The sequence below is a fragment of the Cibotium barometz genome, chromosome 7 (genome assembly GCF_041138505.1).
Source record: "Cibotium barometz isolate CiBa-2024 chromosome 7, ASM4113850v1, whole genome shotgun sequence".
NCBI lineage: Eukaryota > Viridiplantae > Streptophyta > Polypodiopsida > Cyatheales > Cibotiaceae > Cibotium > Cibotium barometz.
In genome coordinates this window covers 34,334,727-34,350,991 of record NC_141052.1, presented here as the reverse complement: position 1 = coordinate 34,350,991, position 16,265 = coordinate 34,334,727, and the positions used below count along the sequence as shown (strand labels likewise).

The following is a 16,265-nucleotide window of genomic DNA, read 5'->3' as shown; positions in this document are numbered from 1 at the left end:
AATTGTTGATTGTACTTGCTCAATTGCAAATCCCAAAAAAAAATTGAGGAAAATACCTTATAATTTTCTGATTTTTCTTCAACTTGCTGGGAATTAGGTGCTGCTTTTGCAGAAATGAGCAATTGAAGGAGCTGTTGTGCAGGTACGGATTCAGGTGTGCAGGCTGGGAACCTGAGCGTTATGTTGACCAAAACCACGTAGCGTTGCAGCCTTACGCTCCTTAATAGACGCCTAGCTCTGGATTAACACTATTTGTGCGCCCTTGGCATGAGCTTTCCGCACCAACCTTTCCGCATGTTGGACGTTGGTTTCAACATCGTCGGTGCAGGCGAACTGCAGGGAGGCCACGCACACCACGCGCTCCTCCCCGCCCATTCACCTCTTCACAAAATATACACAAGAAAAGCCTGCTTCTGCTTCCTTCCAACAACGAGAGCTTGCGCGCACAGACACTGACGGACGCCCGCCCTGCCTTCGCTAATGATTCAACGCCTGCCACCCAACTTGAGCGCCGGTGACGAGTTGGGTTTCAAGCCGGCTGTAGCCCGCGTGAATTCGCAAACGCCTTCGCCCAACCCTTTTCGCTCCACGCTGTTCGCCAACGCCTGCCTTCGCCTAGTGGTGCTGAACTTCAGATGACGTGATAGCCTTCGCTTCACGCCCGCCTGACGACTTCGTTCGCCTAGCGCCAGCCTTCGCCGTGTAGCGCTTGTTGACGTATTCGCCTAGCGCCTACACGATTAGAGCCTGTTGTATTACGCCCTGTAGCCTACGCTTGACTCTACCGACTGCCTAGTCTCCCGCTCCACGCCCACCATCGTGTTGGAAGAATACTGCACATGCAGAGAGCTGCAGATTGGCTCTGATACCAGTTGTGTGGGAGAAACAGGAAGAATTAGGGTTAGTTCATGTGGGAGACATACACAGAGAAGCAAGGGAGAGAGAGTTATGGGGATAAGTCAACTCATGAGGCATGAGTGTGTGACTCCCCTATCACACATGTATATTGCACTAGTACACATAGTGCACTTAGTACATTAAAAGTACTAAGTGTACTATGTACTATAACTTATGGGCTTGTACACACTATAAGGGTGGGCATAACGCCTTTACCCCAACAAATAATACGGTACATCCTTCTACAAGCAAGGCTCCTTTTGAGATCATGTATGGAAAAGTGGTATTGCCACCCATCCTACGCACTAAGGATAAGATTCTTGTTGTCCATGAATACATAAGGGACCTTGATATTGCCTTTGCATAGGTTCGGACAGCCATTGAACGAACGTTCTCAAGCAAAGCATAAGAAGGCTGCCAACAAGCATAGAAGGCAACTGGATATCAAAGACAATGATTTGGTATTGCTGAAATTTGAGAAAGCCAAGCTTAGTAAGAGACCTGGTAAGGAGGGAGCATGCCCTAAGCTCTCTACCAGGTATTATGGACCCTTCAAAGTGATCAAAAAGATAAATGATGTGGCTTTCCGGCTTGCTTTACCGGATCATTGGAAGATGAGCCTCTTGCGCAAGTATGTGGGACCTCCACCTGTGGAACCAGTCCTAGAGGATCCACCGAAGGTGGAAGAGGTTTTGCAACCCAAACAAATTGTCTTTTCATAAAGAGCATGAACTTACGGGTGGCAAACTACAAAGACGCTATCTTGTGAAATTCAAGAATTATTCTCCCATGGATGCAAAGTGGATGGATGAAGCTTACTTTCAGGAGTATCCGCAACTCCTTCGAGCATACCTGGAAGCATTTCAGTTGCGGTTAGCTGTTTAGAAGCAGGGAGAGATGTCACTATTTGGGCATTCTTTGCGCTTCAGGCTTATGGACGAGTTCCATAAGATGGACTGGCATGATCGAGGACTTGTTGTCAACACTAAAAGCCAGTAGACTGGTTATCTGGGCTAGGGATATTGATCCGCATCCATATCCAAAATATGGTACCATGGGTGTTACTAGCTAAATGAAATGGGAAATTGTTCCATGGTGCATTCTTGCATTGCATTTATGGGTGTAAGGTCGCATGAACTGTTTTGTTGCATGCGTGAATTGTGCGTGTAGTTCATGAGTTGGAAATGCCATCTTGTGAATTGTGCGAGTGAAGCTATCTTCTAACCTCACTTATGGAATGTAGACGGGTGGTAAGTATACTACTTTTCTCTATGTTGCTTATTTTATGAGCAAATGGCAAATTTTTCTCTTTGCGAGTCCACACTTTAATAAGTGTGTCCACCCAAGTTATGCGTGAGTTTAGGTGTCCACACTTCATTAAAGTTTGAGCAGACGATCATAAAGAGGTTGGACCAGTTTCCATCCCTGATCGGCCAAGCACATATTCAAGCACCCTTTTCTCAAAGTCATGAGCTTTGGACAACCTCCCACATGTCAAGAGGAGGGATGGTTTGGACGGGTAGCCCAGTAGGCACCCTCCACTCATCCTCTACATGTTGGGAAAGCTTAACTTCCCTCTCTCTCCTCTCTCTGGAAGTGGGCGACAACCATATGAAGACTTCTCTTTTCATTTTTGCACACACACACTTATGAAAAAGCTGATTTTCTTCTTTTTCATGATTCCCATAGCCATAAAAGCTTGAGAAATCTTGTCTTCTATTTATATAGTCTCCATATGATCACCAATTTAAATTCCTCTTCTATTCATGAATATGGAGCCTCCTAAGTATTCCATCACCTCTAAATTTTCTGTAAACCCTAATTTACAAAAACCCTAATTATATTTGAAACCCTAATTTTGGAGCAACCATAGTACATCTATAGCCCTCTACTTTGGGCATCTTTTGCACCCAAAAGCCCCAATTTTGGAGTCTGAATACCTACTGAAAACCCTAATTTCAGCCGGGAGTGAAAATGGACTCCTGGAAACATAGACATCAACCATACGATGGTTATACTCAAAGACAAGAAGCAGAATTGCGGTAAGAGCTCATTTAAGCTCTCTTTCACTTACTCAAGATCCGAATACTAGTCATTATAGTCCTATGTCTCGGTCTTAGCACACACAATGTTTGTGTATGGACGCCAATGGACCATAGTTGCATTTGATTAGCTGAGGGATCGAGGAGTAAGACTGTGAAACCAAATGGAAGCTATGGAAGCAATCAACCCCATCAACAACCATGTTTGCAATGCTGTTTTCATTTGCATGAATGCCTATGGACAGTTTGGCATGTGAATGCATGTGAAGCTTGTAACAAGAACCTTAATAATATAATCTATTACAAGGGGAGTCGGCCCTTTCTGGCCGTAGTGCAATGTCCAAGTGATTTCAATTTCAGTTTTATTAAGCTTCATTTTGTGGTGCCATTTTCAGCTTGTTTAATTGTGTTAATTACTGAAGCCTGAAGTGTAAGGCAAGATTGTGCTCAACCCCGAACGGGGGAGTCTCATTGGTATCAAAGCCTAGGATCTTCTCTCTTCTTAGGAGAACGACGATCCAAAATCTTGCAAACACTAGCATTTAGCATTGTTAGACAATATGGCAAGCCAGACAGGTACTATATGGGATGTAAATACCAAACAATATGTATATGTGAAGCATGGAGAAGAGAATGTACATAGTGATCCTCATACGCACAAACAAGATATGATTGAAAATGTCTTGCATGCAGTTCATGAAAGTGCATGGTGGACAACCGTCCCATGCTAGAGTGAAAGAGCATGTAACATATGTACATTTGGGACAGTCATCCCATGGTAAGGAGAAGGCTTTGGAGGAAACAGGACATGATGCTATGCAGGCTAAAATTGCAACTCAACTATGTGAAATGCAAGGCCAACTCAAAAGCATGCATGAAGGTTCACAAAGTAAGAATGTATCTCATATGTCAAGGCAGCCCGCCGCTGTGAATAATGCATTAGAAAATGCTGCATTGGACTTGGAAGTGCAGCCAAGAGATATGGCCATCTCTTATCTTGTGGGACAAGGTGATGTAATCACAGGTAAACAAGGTGGGCTTAAGTTCAAAAATACTTAATGTAAGTCGACCTTCTCTTGTGGCATCAAAGTTGAAATCGGTTGTGCATAGGACAAGAGAAGAGGTGTCTGCAACCTCTCATTATGCCTCTACCACACATGCCACTTCCTCTCGTAGGCCTCCTCCTATACCACTTGAAAACCTTTCCAAAGAGCATGTGCATAAATCAACATGTGCCTACTTTGGATCATAGTAACATGAAACGTTTCGTCCGTTTCATCGTTTCGAAGGTTTCGTTTCGTCTCGTCTCGTCTGTTTTGGACAAAACGCAAAGGTTTCCAAATGACACTTCTTATATACACATACCAAATTTATAACATACCGAACAGAAAGATGAAGATGCATTTTTTGGGACTGGTGGGTATGAAATTCATGATGTTGCGAGTAGGTTTTTTGGTATTTTCAAAATTTGGGAAAGAAAAGGAGATAAAGAGAGGAGGAAAGAAACAAGTTGGAAGGGAAGAGGGAGGTGAGAAGAAAAGGGAAGGAGGTGAGAAGAAAAGAAGAGAAAGAGGAGGAGGGAAGAGGAGGGGTGGACCGTGGAGGAGAAGAGAGAAAGAGGAAAAGGGAAGAGGAAGAGGAGGCGTGGAGGAGAAAAAGTGAAGGAGCGAAAACAAGGAGAAGAGGCGGAGCAACAGGTTGCGGCCGAGAAGAAGCGTCGCATGCGTGAAGTGGCAAATGGGCAGCAAACAAGGATGGAAACGACGGCAAAAATCACATTTGCAAAAAAAAAACCTTCCACCCGTTTTTTTGACCAGCACTTTACATTTGGACGAAACACCGTTTCGATGGGCAGGTTTCGTTGTGTTTCGAAACGTTTCGTGCTAGAAACGTTTCGTGCCGTTTCGAGAGGGCAAAACGGGTTTTTCTGTTACTATGCTTTGGATACAGGGAAGCGGCCAGCCATGGCACATGAAGAAGAAACCCACCGCCACAGAAAGAAAGCCAAAGAACTTGATGTGGGTGACAAACATGTAAAATTTGAGGTTTATCATGGAGAGTATGATTTGGGTAAAGCATTATCTTTCATCTCCCAATTTGAAATTGCATTCCATGAAGCCAACTATTCTGAGAGTTTAAAACTCAGACATGTGGAAATGTACATGAAGGACACCACTCCACATTGGTGGTTGGCCGAGAAACCTGCAGGCAATACCATTGCTACATGGGCTAAATTTAAAGAGAAGTTTTATGAGCAGTTTTTTCCTCCAAATTTTATCAAAGACATATGCTAGAAATGGGATAGGTTACAAAAAGAAGGGCAATCTATTTCCTCTTATGTGTCAAAGTTTTGGGAGTTGCTAATGCAAGTATGTCCCTTCATGAAGATAAATGAAGAAGAAAAGAAGAGGAAGTTTGAATCGGGATTGCAACCCATCTTCCAACTAGGGCTGCAAGTTTATCCCAATCAAACTTTATGCCACCTTATAAACTCCGTCTTGGCTTCGGAAGAGCTCAATGTTAAATGGGTGCAATCCAAGATTGATGTGAGCTTGGGAAAGGGCAAGGACAAGGCTGGCCCTTTTGTTCAAAGGAGTGGACAGCCACCATGAAGAGATTTTGGTAATGCAAAAGGTGAGCATAAGGCTGAAAATTCTGGTGTTAAGGATACTAAAGGCATGCATAAGACCGAAGATGCAAAGGAGAAGAAGCAACCACACGGCTTTTTGGAGTAGAGGGCCCCCATGAGCCAGCACCCATTCGCGTTCATGTAGTGATACCTCCGGCCCGCGGGGAGGAGGCACTAGACTCAGCGGTGGCCTTCTCGTTCCCTCTATGTGGACCTTGTGATCGGGAGTGGACTCTTGAGCTCGCTCTCAGCACTTTGAAGACTCAGGCAGTTGAGTTTTCCCACCACATGAGCGACCTGGAGGTGACAGATGTGATAGGCCGACTTTGGGAGTTGGCTCATTTTTTCTTGGATCCCGGGAGTGTGGATACCTCAGGGATTCGGCATTTGGTCGTGCGCATAGTGGCAGACTTGGCACGCGACCCTGGATATGTGAGTGTACACGAGGTTTCTATGTCAGAGCAGGAGGCAGTCGCCATGGGTCACAGCCACTGGCGTCTGATCCGGGATTCTTGCAGTACACCAGGTGGGCAGATTCGCAGCCGTTCGGATGGGGACTACTCTCCATCCAAACCACTGGCGAAGGCCCGTCGTACGGCTGAGACAGCATCCTCCTCAGCAGGGCATCCATGAGGATCATCTCATGGAATGTACAGGGCCTCGGCGGAGCACACTTTATACGCTATCGAGGCTGCTTGAGGCAGGAGCTTCAGAGATGCCTGGTTGGTGGCACCATTGACATTTTGATGATGCAGGAGCACCACTTGGGTGAGAGCAGGATCCGGAGATATGGTTCGGTGATGCCTGGTAGATGGGACACTTTCTGGTTTGCAGGGTTTGGTCCTTTGGGTGGACAGGGAGGAGTATGCATGGTTATTGCAGATGCATGGCGGCCGGCCATTGTGGATCGAGGGATCATTGTGCCTGGTAGAGCACAGTATGTCATTTTGAGGATGCATGACGAGCTATTGGGTGTGCTCATCATCTATGCGCCCAATCATGCTAGTGCCAGAGCAGAGTTCTGGACTCAGGTTACAGATGCATTGCCAGAGGCCGCACATTGGTGTGTTGGGGGAGACTTCAACATGCTTGAGGACCCGGCAGATAGGGTGGGAGGCAGTCATGTTACAGTGCATGGCACGGAGCTTGCAGCTTGGGACCGGTTTTGCATGTCACTGAGGATCACTGATGCATGGCAGCATGGGGCTTTTTCCCGGTCTCAGGACAGTCTTAGTTTCTCTCGGTCGGATCGCCGGCAGGGAGGGACTAATCTTTCACGGATTGATCGCTTTTATGTGGGCGACTGGTTAGGGGAGCGAGGGGGCTTCGTCGGCATTCTCGCTGGCACTTCATTTTCAGATCATGCGCCAGTCATATTGACATTGGAGGAGGGGACACGGGAACCCAGCTTGCAGCTGAGGATCCCAAAGAGGGTGCTTGCAGATCCCAATTTCGCTGAGGACATTGAGAGGATCTGGCATGATAGTCAGTGCTCTGACCAGGATGCAGCGGGCCAGTGTGCCTAGGGACTCTTGGATCTTAGCTCTTTTCTGCATGCTGCAGCTTTGACACGACTGGGAGAGATTCGCGAGCGGGAGCAACGGCTGAGACGCACCCTTGCTTCGCTACAGCGCCTTCAGGAGCAGCAGCCTGCATGTGAGTGGGTGGCGTCCCAGCTGAGCCAGGCACGCCAGGAGGTTAGAGAGGTAGAGGAGCAGAGACACGAGTTTTACTATCGTTGTCAGGCCTCTCAGTGGACGCAGCTTGGTGAGATAGAGTGACTGGGGAGTTTTTTGAGATCACTGGACCCCGTCATGCGCGAGCAGGAGTCCGCCAGCTTGGTAGACCGGATGGATCGGTAGCTACTAAGCTCGGGGAGATCAGAGCCATTGCCACTGCATTTTATAGTGACCTGCTTTCAGCGGAGCCTGCCACTGAGGATCGTGATGTTTGCAGACAGACTGTGTGGGCCCATGTTCAGAGGAGGGTCACAGACCATATGCGTACAGTTCTAGGTGCGCCTTTGTCAGAGATTGAGCTTGCCGAGGCCTTGAGGGTCCTGCCGCGACATAGTTGCCCAGGGGAGGACGGACTGACACCGGCCTTTTTTATGCGCTATTGGGATCTCTTGGGGCCTGGCCTCCGCAGGGGCTTTCAGCATGTTTTAAACACTGGGGTGATGCCGCAGAGCTTTTCAGAGGGCTTGATCTATCTTATCCCCAAGGGGGAGGGAGTATCGGATGACATTCGGCATTGGAGGCCTATTACGATCCTCAATACTGTCTACAAGGTCTTGGCAAAGGCCTTGAGTTTGAGGATCCAGCCCTTCCTGGGGGAGTTGATTCATGCTACTCAGACAGGATTTGTCAAGGAGCGCAGTATCCTTGACAACATCTTTACTTTCTGGGAGGCGACGGCCCGAGCTAGATTTCTTGGAGAGGATTTGGTCGTGATGCTTCTCGATTTTGAGAAGGCATACGATAGAGTTGATTGGGGATTCTTAGAGGGCACTATGCTTCGTCTGGGCTTTGAGCCAGGATGGATCAGAGGGGTGGCAGCTCTGTATTCCACAGCTCGCAGCCAGGTGCTGATTGCAGGAGGACGAGGGCCGAGTTTTGAGCTGACCAGATCAGTCCGTCAGGGGTGTCCTCTCGCCCCTTTCCTTTTTCTCTTCTTTGCGGAGGCTATGAGTATGTATTTGACGGCAGAGGAGGTTGGCTTGAGAGGACTTCAGCTCCCAGTCCGGGGGGAGGATTTGCTGGATGCTGAGTTTGCAGACGACACAGGCTTATTTTTGCATGGCCAAGAGGCCAATCTTATTCGGGCTGAGCAGTCGCTCCAGGTTTTTAGTGCAGCTTCGGGAGCATTGATCAATTGGCGCAAGACAGTGGCCTTTTGGATCAGTAGTGCTCCCACTCCGGCATGGAGCCCGGACCCCGGTTTTAGATGGATTCCTCCAGGCACAGCAGTGCGGTATTTGGGATGCCAGATTGGCCTTGATTTGTCACCTGAGCAGCAGATTGCCCCGCTTCTTCTGAGCCTTCGGAAGAAGCTATTCTATTGGAGTACAGCTCGAGTATCCTTGGCTGGGAGGGTGGTGGTGGCCAATCAGGTGCTGTTAGCGACCATGTGGTACATTACGTCTTGCTGGATTTTCTCGAGCTCTTGCATCAGCCAGGTACAGAGGCTGATCAGGAACTTTCTGTGGTCTGGGCGGGACGGTCAGCCAGCTCGGGCAAAGGTTGCATGGGCAGTTATTACACTTCCGCTGGCTCAGGGCGGTTTGGGCATTATAGATCCAGTCGATCAGAGTAGAGCCTTATTGGGGAAGCTTATTGTTCGGGGATTGCTTCCAGGCGCTGAGCCCTGGAAAGAGCTTCTCTTGCAGCGACTGCAGGCTCGGGCGCCCCCTGCAGGGGGTACCTGGGCACCAGAGATTCGCTGGATCTTCATAGAGATGAGGAGGACAGGCCTCAGTAGAGGATGGGAGGACAGATTTGCTTTGAGCATCCTGAGAGCTTGGGAGCTGCTGAGACCGGGGCTCTCTCAGCGGCCTCCTTCTTGTGTTGAGGAGCGGGCCAGACAGCCGCTCATCTGGAGTCCAGCGGTTCGTTCGGAGCAGGGTCATATGCTGGGTTCTCGGCCTCGTCTAGCCTGGGGACCCTTAGCGGCAGGCCCAGCTCGTAGTTTTGGAGACTGGCAGGCTTTCTGCAGTCTACCAGAGGAGATCCAGGTGGAGAGGCTGAGTCACTTCAGAGGGGGGTTGATTATGAGGGATGATATTCAGGAGGCACTCACAGAGGAGTGGTTCACACCTCTCGAGACAGTGGCCCCACGGTGGATGGGAGCCTTTACACAGTTGGAGATCCTGATTGCTGTCAGAGCTAGCACTGAGGATGGCAGATGCCTCTACTATGAGATTCAGGATGAGGGCAGACTCCAGAGTGTGGAGGAGGAGTCGCCTTTGGTTGCAGAGTGCACCTTTCAGAGGATTCGGGAGATCCTGATTGCTGTCAGAGCTAGCACTGAGGATGGCAGATGCCTCTACTATGAGATTCAGGATGAGGGCAGACTCCAGAGTGTGGAGGAGGAGTCGCCTTTGGTTGCAGAGTGCACCTTTCAGAGGATTCGGGTAGTGGCTGCCGCTTCTCGGAGGTGGCATATTGACCCCGACCCTGCTGATGTGCTCCCGGATTGGCGCATATGGGCATATGCAGCGCGCCCCTTGGCCCGGCTACAATGGGATCCCGGGGAGTACGAGTGGCATGATCCTTATGCATCCCTTGAGGCCACAGAGATCACCTTTTTCCAGTATACAGTTCGGTTGGGACGGCATATTTTGACGGCGAGGAGGACGGTTTCTCCAGCGGCAGCGGGGCATTGGCGATTGCAGGGACTCTCACAGGAGTTCCTGGAGGATTTCTGGGCTCGGCTCTGGGCTAGCCGGCAGGCCCGCAGGATCTCGGCTTTTCAGTGGCTGGTCGCCCACAGGGGCTCAGCAGTTGGCACTTGGCTTGTTTACAGTGGTCTTCCGGCGGCCTGCGTCCGATGCGGCCACCCTATGGAGACACAGAGACATTGCCTTTGGGACTGCCCTCAGGCACAGTAGATTTGGTTGCGGATGCTGCGTATTCTGGCCCCCCTCTCTCCAGAGGGTATGTTTACGTGGGGTGCCGCTGCTTGGTCGACTTCGTCAAAGCCTGCTATGGGCTATGAGATGGAGCAGGGCAGTCAGGCCATCAGATTTATTAGGGGCCAGCCTCGCCTGGTTCCGGCACCGGATTTCTCGTCCGCCAGCTGGACACAGGAGAGGGATTTACGATGGGAGCTCCTCAGCAGCCTCACCATCTGGTTCACCTGGAGGGCCCGGTGCTTTACGGCCTTTGAGGGGAGATTAGAGCAACCAGCAGAGACTGTTCGGGGGATTTGGCAGGAGTTGATCCACACCCTGCGAGGACAGTACGACCGCATCCGGGGAGACTCGGATGAGGCGATTTTACGGCGCCAGGCCTTTCACACCACTTGGCGCTGTGGCTCGTTCTACACCTTACACACGGGATCCCCCCGTTGGCACTACAGGCCACCTGTTTGGCTCTTCCCCCCCCCCCCCCCCCTATTGTATGATTTAGCCGCTCAGTTCTTTATACTGATGCTTGTATTTTGCAGCACCTAGGGAGAGTCTCCCGGGCTGCCATGATGTATTCGCTGCTCTTCTCTCTCTTAGGAGCAGGAGAGATCTTTTGTAGCCCTTCGGGCGTTTTTATATAACTAATGAAAGGATCTTTTCTCGGAAAAAAAAAAAAAAGATGCAAAGGAGAAGAAGCAACCACCCAAAAAGAGCATTTTTGGGTTATCTCTGCAACAAAGAATGCAATATATGCATGAAGGGAAATGTTTTAGATGTGGTAGTAAAAACCACATTTCTCCTCAATGCCCAAACAAGAAGACCCCAAACCACGTATAAACATGATACATGATGTGCAGGATAATACGGGCCATGCAAGCATGGATAGAATGGTATGCAAAGCATGGGGGCAACTCAAAGACCAGCCCGCCTTATTCATGTTTGATGATTGCTCTACTGACAACTTCATCTCCACTCATATGGCTGCCACCTTGGGGATTGAAGTAGGTGAAATGGGACCCGAATTCAATGCATTTTCAGCCTTATTGAGAAGGATGTGAAGGTCACTCCTCTCATTGGAAAGTTGAGAATACACATCCAAGGCTGTCTCGACCATGAGAACTTTCTCATTGCGCCTCTTAGTAGATGCGATGTGTTACTTGAAAAACCATGGCATGCATGCTTTGAGCCCACCTAAAACTACAAAACCAACAAGATCTCTTTTATGTAAAAAGGTAGAGCATTGTATAGATGCCGGTGTGTTGGGTAACACTATACCCCTTGTATCTCATACTTGGTTTTTGTACGTGATGAAGTGGAACATGCTAATGTACATATGGATACCCTTACACATGATAGGCTGAATTATAAGTGAGTTTAAGGATTGTTTTGCCGACTCTCTTCCAAATGGTATGCCTCCCATTCGACCGGAAGACCACCGTATTGAATTAATGCCAAGAAGTTCACCGCCAAATAGGCTAGCATATCGTGTGAGTGCTTGCAAACAAGAGGAGATCATGAAATAGGTTGGGGAGCCATTAGAGAAGGGCTTAGTGTGGCCAAGTTCATCACCATTTCGCTCACTCGTTCTCCTTGTGCAAAAGAAGGATGGTTCATTTCGTATGTATGCGGATTACAAGGCATTAAACAAGATAACAAAAATCGGTTTCCAATTCCAAGAATAGATGACATCTTGGACAAATTGGATGGATCGTCATGTTTTAGTCGCATTGATCTAAAAAGCGGCTATCATCAAGTGCGAGTGATGCTAGAGAATGTACATAAAATGGCTTTTCACACTTCTTTTGGTCTCTATGAGTACTTGGTTATGCCTTTCGGTCTCACCAATGCTCCAGCTACATTAAGTCGCATGATGGACCGAATTTAAAAAAATCATTACAAGTGTCTTCTTTGATGATATTCTTGTGTTTTCCAAGAATAAGAAAGAGAACAAGAAGCACTTGAGAGTGGTCTTTGATAAATTGAGACAACACGAACTTATGATAAATGGCAATTCTTTCAGAGATTCACTATTTGGGACATGTAGTCTCTAAAGACGGTGTGAGAATGGATTCCGCAAAGATCCAAGCCATCAAAGATTGGCCAGAACTCAAATCCATACATGAAGTATGCAATTTTCTTGGTTTACGTTCATACTACAAGAGATTTCTCTTCCATTTTGCAATGATTGCTTCACCATTGCATAAATTGACCAAGCATGCTATGTTCAAATGGATGAGAGCTGAAATTAATGTTTTCAATTCTCTCAAGAATGGCATTATTACTAAGCCAGTCTTGATTATACCCGATTTGCATAAGCCATTCATTGTTGAATGTGACGCATGTGGCAATTGTATTGGTGCTGTCCTAAATCAAGAGGAACATGCAGTTGCATATGAAAGCAGGAGATGTGATGCCAAGCTTATACTTGACGTTTATGAGAAGGTATTATTGGCCGTTGTTCATGCACTTACAGTGTGGAAACACTACTTAATGGGAGCTGAATTTGTGGTCAAAACTGACCATCAAAGTTTGTGATACTTTCTTATGAAAACTAAACTCTCCGAAAAGCAAATGAGGATGGCCAATTTCCTCTCAATGTTTCATTTTCAGATTTTGCATACTCCTAGCAAGAAAAATGTGGTGGCCGATGCATTATCAAGAAAGCCATGTGTGGCTGCAATTTCAATTGCCTCTCATCAGGACTGAAATGTATCATTTGAATCTTGATTTTGAAGATATATGGGCTGATTTGATGGCTGGTCATGCACATCTATCTTATATGGTTAAAGATGGCTATCTTATGAAGGATACTTGCCTATGCATGGTAAAAGACTTACGGCCAAAAGTTTTGGATGAATGTCATGCACCTCCGTATGCAAGACATAGGGGAATATTTCCCACTACACACAACTGAAAAATATTTCTTTTGGCCAAGCATCAGGAAAGAGATAGAAACTTTTATTCGTGCATGTATCACCTGTTAAAAGGCAAAGTTTGATAGGCAAAAGGCCCTGGTTTACTTCAGCCTTTACCTATTCCTAACCAACCATGGAAAAGCATCGCAATGGATTTCATTATGGATCTTCCTCGTACACAATATGGTAATTATGCAATTTGGACCATTATGGACAAGTTTAGCAAGCAAGCACATTTCATACCTGTCGGGAAGACCATAAAAGCTATGCATATGGTCAAACTCTTTATGTCATAGGTGTTTAAGCATCATGGTATGCCTAAGTCAATTGTGGGAGATAGAGATCACAAAACAACGAGCCTCTTTTGGAGAGCTCTATTTGATAACATGGACAGCAAGCTGAATTTTTCATCGGCTTATCATCCTCAAACAGATGGACATAGTGAAGCCGCAAATTCAGCTTTATTGGATTTGCTTAAATGCTATGTGGCAGATCAAAAATCTTCTTGGGAAAAGTATCTACCACTTGTGGAATTTGCATACGATAATACGACGGTACATGTTTCTACAGGCAAGGTTCCTTTTGAGATCATGTATGGCAAAGTGGTATTGCCATCCATCCTACGTACTAATGATAAGATTCTTGCTACCAATGAATACGTAAGGGACCTTAATTGTTGGGTTTTATGCTGTGTATGCACCCAAAGGAGTGCTAGTGATCATCAGTAGATTACTGGGGCACTTTTTACTTCAGTTAGTGGAGGTTTTTTCCCCAGTTTAGCTCAGTTTCACTTATATGCACTTTATAGGTGTTTTGGTCCACCCGGCACATTTTATGGCCGGACATGTGAACACATCTCTTTAGGTCACTATTATGTGGCTATTGTACTTCACTTTTTTCTATCAAGCATAATACACTGAAGTCGTGTTCTCTCTCTCTGTTGGCTTCCACGCCTGTTTGAAGCTTCTCTAAACCCTAACCCTAACACCTCTGTTGCCTTCATTTGGTATCAGAGCTTTGAAGGCTTGCCATTGCAGTACACAGTCGCCTTCAGTTTCTGTCTAGCCCGTACAAAAGTACTTGTCCGTACCAGTCCGCCGTACTGTAGCTTCTGTTCCTATCATCACACGTGTACCAGCTTCGAACGACTGCGCCTGTCAGCGCCTGTACCTGCTACGTACGTCTGTACCTGACAGCGCCGTTGTACTGCAGCCTCCGTGCCTGTAAGCACGAACTGTCACCTGCCTGCGCCAACTGTACAAGACAGCGCCGACTGTACCTGAATACAGTAGACCAGCTCTGGTCGACTTTTTCAGTACGGTACTGTGGTCGCCCTGCTCCAAACAGTCCTCTGTACACACCTGCGCACAGTGTTCCGTGCCTGACCAGTACCTGCCTACACTCGACTGTTTCTGTACCCGTACTGTACCTACCTGCAGAGTACCTGTTCGCACTGTTCAGTACAGTGCTCCGTCTGAGTACATCCGCCATACTTCAACTGTACCTGCAACCTGCTCCGTACAGTAAACTGTACCTGCACAGTACAACAGTCAAGTCAGACACATTACAATCAACTTGTACCTGTTAACATCACACTGTGGTAAGCATTACAAGTTTTGAATATTGGGCATTTTTATTTTCTCTGTGAAAATCTACAGGCAAATACAGGCAGACTTTCTAGCAAAGAACTCTACAGGTTTTTTTTTGCACAGTTTGGGTGCAGTAAATGTTGGGGTAAAGGCGTTATGCCCACCCTTATAGTGTGTACAAGCCCATAAGTTATAGTACATAGTACACTTAGTACTTTTAATGTACTAAGTGCACTATGTGTACTAGTGCAATATACATGTGTGATAGGGGAGTCACACACTCATGCCTCATGAGTTGACTTATCCCCACAACTCTCTCTCTCTCTCTCTCTCCCCTTGTTTTTCTCTGTGTATGTCTCCCACATAACCTAACCCTAATTCTGTTTCTCCCACACAACTGGTATCAGAGCAGGTTTTTCACATTCTTCACATTGCCCGGAATGTCTGACATAGCTTGCAAAGCAAGCCATTTGTTGATAACCAAAGAGTCTCTTTTCCATTGCTCGTAAAACTTGGACAGCAATTCCCCACGATTTTGAGCAATGGCTGCCAACGCCACAATCTGTTCCGTCATGTTCGTTGCTGCCTTGTACTCATTCAAGGCCAGATCTGTCCTCTCGGGCTCATTCAAAGATGCAAGGTAGCCTAAGGCAACGTTCTTCAAAGCCCGTCTTGCCATACTTTCATGATCGAAAGCATATGCCTCATTGCTACGATTAGCATTAATTGCATCAAGAAACTCTTGGCGCAAGCTTGAGGCAATCTCCTTTACAACAAAACGACGGACTGTGTGAACTGCATCAGGATCAGCCACTTCCATCAAATCCATCAATTCACTTTCTGCCGGGAGGGTTATTGCCTTTGCAACAAATTCCTTGTCTAAGGTTGAGTCACAAAGAATGCTGCGCAGTCCATTGACAAATCCATTATCAATCACTAGCTTCTTGTCATTCAGCAGCAGCAACATCAGCAAGAAGTGCCCCCCCCACCTGCACAGAACAGCAGCAGCATCATCATCCCTTTTCCTGCAACAACAAAACCCGCCTGCAAATCAGAGAAAAACTAGAAAATTACAACGTATTTTCTAGAAAATTACAACGTATTTTCCTCAATTTTTTTTGGGGACTTGCAATTGAGCAGGTACAATCAACAATTGAGCAGATACAGGTGTCGAATTGCTCAATTTTGAGCAAAATTGGCAAAATTGGGTGACATTGGTCACAATCAGGATCAATTTGCAGGAAATTGGATGTCGAAATTTGGGGCTTTTGATGTAATTGTGCAATTAAGCACTCATACATGCTGTATGATGTGAGAAATCGCACATTTGGGCAAAATTGCAGCAAATCGCAGCAAATCGCAGTGCAAATCAAGGGGCTTTTGTGCCGATTGAGTTGATTTGCATGCAGGCAATCGCAGTTGATGCTGTGGATAATGTGTTGATGCCTTACAAGCACTCAATGTGCCTGTAAATCAAGGGGCTTTCATTATTTGGATGTATATGTGGCCAGGGGGAAGCATCGTGAACACTCTGGATGCCTTCATGTGCGCCAATGTACCATGTAT

At 47.0% G+C, this 16,265-nt stretch overlaps 1 protein-coding gene and 1 pseudogene across 12 annotated transcripts in view; both read right to left on the bottom strand.

Moving 5' to 3' along the window:
• The window catches only part of LOC147636910 (dihydrolipoyllysine-residue acetyltransferase component 3 of pyruvate dehydrogenase complex, mitochondrial-like), an 83,410-nt gene that overhangs the window by 15,762 nt on the left and 51,383 nt on the right, over nt 1-16,265 (bottom strand). The gene's annotated exons all lie outside the window — the stretch shown is intronic.
• On the bottom strand, nt 13,869-15,681 carry LOC147636911 (puromycin-sensitive aminopeptidase pseudogene; annotated as a pseudogene).